This window comes from Coregonus lavaretus (assembly GCF_964263955.1).
Source record: "Coregonus lavaretus genome assembly, chromosome: 3".
NCBI classification, from domain to species: Eukaryota; Metazoa; Chordata; class Actinopteri; order Salmoniformes; family Salmonidae; genus Coregonus; species Coregonus lavaretus.
The window spans coordinates 7910354-7917177 of record NC_139990.1 but is presented as its reverse complement, the minus strand read 5'-3'; the positions used below and the strand labels follow the sequence as shown (position 1 = coordinate 7917177).

The 6824-nt window shown below is 40.3% G+C and overlaps 1 pseudogene across 1 annotated transcript; it reads right to left on the bottom strand.

Annotated features, from left to right (window-relative positions):
• Positions 1 to 451: 451 nt before the first annotated feature.
• Positions 452 to 3050, bottom strand: LOC311111755 (homeobox protein Hox-A5-like; annotated as a pseudogene). The gene is made up of 2 exons (XR_014615249.1): positions 2363 to 3050; positions 452 to 1710 (listed from the first exon to the last, which is right to left on the bottom strand). The product of XR_014615249.1 is annotated as a homeobox protein Hox-A5-like (transcript).
• Between the last annotated feature and the right edge of the window lie 3774 nt (positions 3051 to 6824).

The window sequence follows — 6824 nt, the reverse complement described above, 5'->3', positions numbered from 1 at the left end:
GGCCTAATAAAGTTTATGGCTCGAAAAGTCGAACTGATTTCCTGAGAGTAGTGAGCTCGAGCACAGGGGACGCAGAGCCCCTAGAGCAGGTCACTGGCTAGGACCCGCTTTAGCCCCACGTGCAGAGGTGAGTAAAGAGAACGGATATAGATTTGTCTACCTGTTGATTTTGTCGACCTTGAAACTAGCTAAGAAAGTGTAGCTTTTTAAGTTTGAAATGCAATCAATGGGGTTAAAGGGTTAAACTGAGTGGAAAAAACGAATATTTCAGGACTGCATTTTACTTAGGCATAGTCTTGACCTAGGAAAAACGAGTTACAGCAGGGCTATAAAGTTTGCATTCAATAACTAAAATGTTGGACAATTCTGAGTCATACAAACATGCTTTTTACCATCTAGGCACATGAATAAATAGTAGAAAGAATCGAAATAACAAATAATTTACAGTCTGTGTCGTTCCAGTAGAAAGTTTATTATAATCAGCATCACCATAACAATATTATTTTTAATTTCCAGTCATTCTTTAAAAACATTTACAAAAAGCTTACATCACGATGGCGCTTAGGCGATGGGATCCACTATGGAACCCTTCACATCCAAAATAATGAGGAAAAAAACGTATACACAAAAGACAGAAACACACATTCTAAGAAGATGCGCCAGGTGAACAACTTTACAGAAGCTCGTGCAAAAGAAGGATACATAGGCACATCTACAAACACTGGGTCAGAACTGCGGTTCCATCACGTGTTCACAATGCACAACAATCACATAAGGCTTATCATTTTACATTTACGTAATTTAGCAGACGCTCTTTTCCAGAGCGACTTACAGTTAGTGAGTGCATACATTTTTCATACTGGCCCCCCGTGGGAATCGAACCTACAACCCTGGCGTTGCAAGCGCAAAGCTCTACCAACTGAGCTATAGGAGGGACTATCAACCCTGTCTACAATAAGGAACAAGTTATCTGAGTTTGGTACAATACATTCAACAAATAAATACATAGGCCTACTTTATAAAACAAAGGCTATACACAAAAGCAACTACATTTCTTATCAAGTCATTCATTTGAGTTTCTATAGGGTTTTATGATTGCAATAGGCTACACAACTTTTATTGGATAGTTAATGGACTTATTTGTAGTAACTTTGAGTTTATTCGATTTTGAACAAGAAATAAGTTAAACAAACATGTATTTCCCATTGGTTTTTCCTTTAAGACTAACGTTTACAGAACGCAAGTTTCTTTTTTTTACTCACACAAGCATTATCACCGTAAAAATAAAATAAATAAAGAGGAAATGTTTTTTTTTAAAGGCTGGAGCTTGCATGGACACGTGGATGTTCACTGTCCTAAGAAAGCCCTCGGAAAGTCTCTTGCGCTTTTGACATGATGGGAAGTTCTCCCAAGCTTTGTGTTATCTCATTAGTGCTCATCGGGAAACAAAATATCAGGGATGGTGGTACCCTACACCCCCTGCCGCTGCCATGCTCATGCTTTTTAGTTTGTTGTCCTTTTTCCACTTCATTCTCCGGTTCTGGAACCAGATTTTGATCTGGCGTTCTGATAGGCAGAGCGCGTGCGCTATCTCGATCCTCCGTCTGCGGGTCAGATACCGGTTGAAATGGAACTCTTTCTCGAGCTCCAGTGTCTGGTAACGCGTGTAGGCTGTCCTCGCCCTCTTCCCTTCTGGTCCGGTCAGACTGTCTGGTGGTAACACACACAGGATGCAACCATGAGCCCACAATCAAAATAGAAACCTATGCAGGGTTACTTGGCAACAACGCTTAAACATTTTACTGGTCACTCTTCCATGGAGCTTAATCTTTAAACACACCTTTATACACTATTCACACAACGTTCACACACCTTTCACACACACTTTAAAATGCAGTGGAAGTGCCAATCAATTTCCAAATGTGTCTTATAAAAATACCATACAAATCTAGAAAACTCCGAAATTATGGCAAAGGAAAATGTATAATCCTATATTTAAATCAAATGTTCACCTCCTGCATTTTGGTAAAAAGACAATGTCCTGTGTTTTCATGCCACGTTGAATTATTTTCCCAACGCTTGGGGTACAATATGCACTTAAACAGGTGGCGTAAATCTCGCCATTACACACACCCCTTAAAACTAACATTACTAAAATATCGAATACAGATTATTTTTCTTTCATAGAATGATTTGGGGAAATAGTTTTTAGCTCCGAAAATGGCAACAAGCACCTCTTAAAATGGCTATAGGGCACACCATCCCCACACACACAACAAACCCACACACAGACAAGACGAGCTGTCTCAAGTACAAAACACAAACATATACGTCGACCTAAACAAAATACATGCTGTTTTACCATGATTTATGTGCAGTTTCCTCATCCAGGGGTAAATATGAGGCTGGGCACCGTCGGTGACATTTTGTGAAGTTGTCTGCGCGCTTCCCGCGGGCTTCTCTTCCTGGAGGGGGGACGCTTTGGACACACACACCCGGTTCAACAGCGTGCCTCCATTCGAGCTCGGGGCCGTGCAGGGGCTCGTTATGGAGTTCTTTATGGCTCGGTGTTGAGGTTGAGACTCGCTGACCGGAGACGAGCAGCTCGCGACAGAGGAGGAGCATGGGAGCGGGTCAGGTGGAGGCGAGAGGGACGCCGTCTCGGTGGCGCTCGCGGGCTGGGTGTACCTGGGCGTCTCGACAGAGGACGTTGTTGCCGCCACCGACTGGTTCGGGGAGTAGCCCTGTGCCCTCACGCTGGCCATAAAGTGCCCGTTACCGCGATTGACAGTGAGGTCCATCCCGTTGTAGCCATAACCGTACCTGCTGGAATGCATGGTCGTGGAGTCCCTGTATTGCTCGTTTGCGGAGCTGTGGTCTCCATAATTATGTAACTGGAAGTCCGCGCCATTGGGATAGCGACCGCAGAATGAGTTTACAAAATAGGAGCTCATTGGTTGATAATTCCAATATTGTTGTTTAGCAGGTATTTGTTGTTTTTTTGTGGAGAAAGTAATAACGTGTGTACTTGATTTGTGGCTCTTGATGGTTTTGCGCGTTCTATAGCACCCTTGCACAATTTATGATGAATTATGGAAATGAGTAGAGCATGTACTTGATTCACTCTTACGTAGGCACCCAAATATGGGGTACGGCTGAGAATCACGTGCTTTTGTTGACCAGTCGTAAATCCTGCTTGATGACCCCCAGAGGTAAACTCGTGTACAAATAGGAAATCTTGGTGGGATGTTAGGGGCGCGCGCCTGGGAGGCGCCTAGGCAGGCCGCTCGCGGGGCCCGGGTTGCATCTCTTGGATTGTCTTCGCGCGCCATCCTCTGGCCGCAGTCTGGCACTGCCTGCGACGGTGTTTGATGCGTGGGCTCCGAACGGGGTCGTTCAGAGGTTAACGACCATTGCGGCAAAAGCATGGTCTCCCCAAACAATACAACAAGAAACGCACTGAACATGCATCCTCTCCACTGATACAGAGTACAGAGAGAAATCGGTATTCAATGGTATCCTCATCGATGGTAAACATTATCCTTCTCGTTGGGAATAAAACACATACAGTACAAGAAAAAGCAAGTATAATAAAAATGTATATAAAACAATTGTCTAGAACCTTAAATGTAGTTAAATATTTCGCTAAAATACGTTAGAATATCCTTGAATTGTATGAATCACCTTTTAGGACATTTGAAATATATTGCAAATATGTGTTCCATTAATAATCAATTTACAGGGGAAGCTTAGTTTACTGATGTGCATAGAGTGATCAACCTGCAGTTATAATCCAATCTAATAGAAAGGCAGTCATTCCGAAATGTAAGATACGCTAAAAAAAAAGGAGGCATTTGAAATAACTTATGTTTTGTTTTTTAGATGACGACAGAAAGTAGGCTACAATACAATAGTCTCAATAGACAACCCTTTACTCCTCAATTGAAAATTATGACTGAATTATGTAAATTAGATAATTAGGCTAAATTGGTTCAAGCATAAAATCTTGCAGCTGTGTGTAATGAATAGCCTAATCTCAAGCAAACATGGATGGGTGCATTACAATAATATACATTTTTAGTTTTAGTTTTTTTTTGCAAATATGGATAACTAAAGTCAATTTTTAGAACAGGAAAAGGATAGATTCGTTTGAAAGTAATCTAAACATGTTGTAATCTAAACACATGTTGTAATTTTAACACATGTTGTAATCTAAACACATGTTGTAATCTAAAAACATGTTGTAATCTAAACACATGTAATTTAAACACATGTTGTCATCTAAAAACATGTTGTATTCTAAATACATGTAATCTAAAAACATGTTGTAAACTAAACACATATTGTAATCTAAACACATGTTGTAATCTAAACACATGTGGTAATCTAAAAACATGTTGTAATCTAAAAACATGTTGTAATCTTGTAATCTAAACACATGTTGTAATCTAAAAACATGTTGTAATCTAAACACATATTGTAATCTAAACAGATAATTTAAACACATGTTGTAATCTAAACACATGTTGTAATCTAAAAACATGTTGTAATCTAAAAACATGTTGTAATCTCCATGAAAAAAAGAAGCAAAATAATGAACGTCTCAATTAAGGAAAATCAAAGTATGAGAAGAGGGAATTTAGAATATAAAAAAAAAAGAATGTCTGACTATAGGGCAATAAACATTATATTTTTGTATAGGAATGTTCGTTTATTTTACATGGATACATGCCTAAGGGACAATGAAATAATTTCCCTTGGCCTTGCTCGGCATCTTCCCCACACCCATTTCCTTCCATAAATAATGTCCTCGGAGTAAGGAAGCGAAAGCAGTAGGCTATAGGACTGGATTCTGCCTAAGTAAGTCTTGTCAAGTTTTCAAAATAGAAAGATAAGGCACCACGTAATGACAATCTAAAATGAAGTTCGAAATATGATATGAAGACAAATATCGGTAATAGCAGAAGTAATAATAATGTAGGCCCAATCAATACAAGCAATAACAATAACACAGATATGACTACATTAAGTTACCACTATTTGATTAAAGCTGCTGTTTATCGGTGTTGAGTTGCTGGTTTGTTGGTGTAATTTAGAGATAAACCGTATATAGACCTAAGCTAAAATAGGAGCAGTGGTGATGATTATAATAATAGCTGATGAGAATGTGACGTATAGCTGGAGCAGGGTTAGTGTACAGGCAGCACAGGCAGAGCGATAACTTTTTAAAACATGTAGCCTTACAAAAGAGACCTGTCTAGTGAGCAGAAAATAGTGCACTTCATCTGGAACGTCTATTTAGGCTACTAGAAACTGGGGCACGCGACTGCTGGTTTACAGTAGTCTCGTCTTGGCAACGAAGGCCCTGGTTATCCGAAATCCATTGGACCTCTTGGTCCTATAGTCCACAAAAGACTATAGGACGCCCCACACAGCCAGCTAAGAGCGTCGGCACTGCTGGCACTAACAGCGTGATGGATAAGTACGTTGTACGAAGGATGCAGACTCACAGCGGTAATAGGGCCCCTTCAGGCACTGCAGTAGCCGAGGAACAAGCTGCACTCATGACCAGATGTGTACAGCGGTGTCTAAAGGAGCCCGGGTCTTGCATTTCAGGGTTAGTTTGAGAGAGCGCATACGAGCATGCTCCGGATGTTGGAAGGAGCAAGGATAGGTTCTGTGCTTTAGAATGGCCAGGAATGTTTGTGATTGTGGTTTTAAAGAGGTTGTTAGGGAGTCCAAGAGGTAACATCTGATTTATCAATGGCCAATAGAAACAAAGTTCACAAGAAATTATCCCACCGTTGGAAATTGGGCAAATCAGGAAGTGAAAAATAAAAACATTTGCAGAGTGAGAGAAAAAGGAAAAGTATAGAAAAAACGACAGGACTAGTTGCTTTCTACTCAAATGTCTGCATCTGCTAGAAGCGTCAGGATGTAAAAAAATATATATATATATTAAAAAAGCATCAGGATTAGGCACTCTGTATGCGTGCTTGTGGCGCACAGAGGAGGGAGGGGCGAGTGCTCTCCAGATGGTAAAATGCTAACAATTTGAAATGCAGCTCCAAACCCTGATGAGTGAGTAAAATGTCAAGATGCTTCAGTTTTATTTTCTCATAAATGTAATTAGCTACGTAGGCTGTATTACGTGCTTAACAGCCCAAACTGTTCAAGCAGCATTTCAGATACCCTAGATTTTGTATAGTGCAGGGGAGCAGCTGCAAGGCTATTTTCTAATGTCGTAACCTAAGGTTTTCACTGTACCCTGCAATCACACCTGCAACCCTGTACATGTGACTATTAAACACTGAATCTGAATCTATGAAATGTTTGCTCGACTAGTTTCATTACCACTGTAAATATCGAGGAGGAGATTAAATTGGAGCCACTAAGGTAAAACACATTCAATAGGTGAACCATAACGGATTCAATTCTAAAAGACGCAAACTCATCGAAGAAAACTAAGCACACTGACACAAACGCAGCAACGGACACGCACGCATACAGTAATAAAATGCATCACAACAATAGGCTATTGTGTTGTACCTTTTGTTTGGTATTGATGCCTATTGTGACATTTCGGTCTCTCGAGATCTAATTTGTGTCATATTTTGAGGTAATAATATTGCCATATCAATTGTGACGTTTTGGTCTCGCAAGTTCTATTCTGCGACATCATTTTGAGGTGATAATCTATTGTTATATGAATGGTGTCTATTGTGACGTTCTGGCTCTCTGTGATGTCCAGTAATCTTATGTAAAGAACACTTCACCATCTGTTGTCACAATCAGAACCCCATTTTAAGGGAGAGTGTATTTAC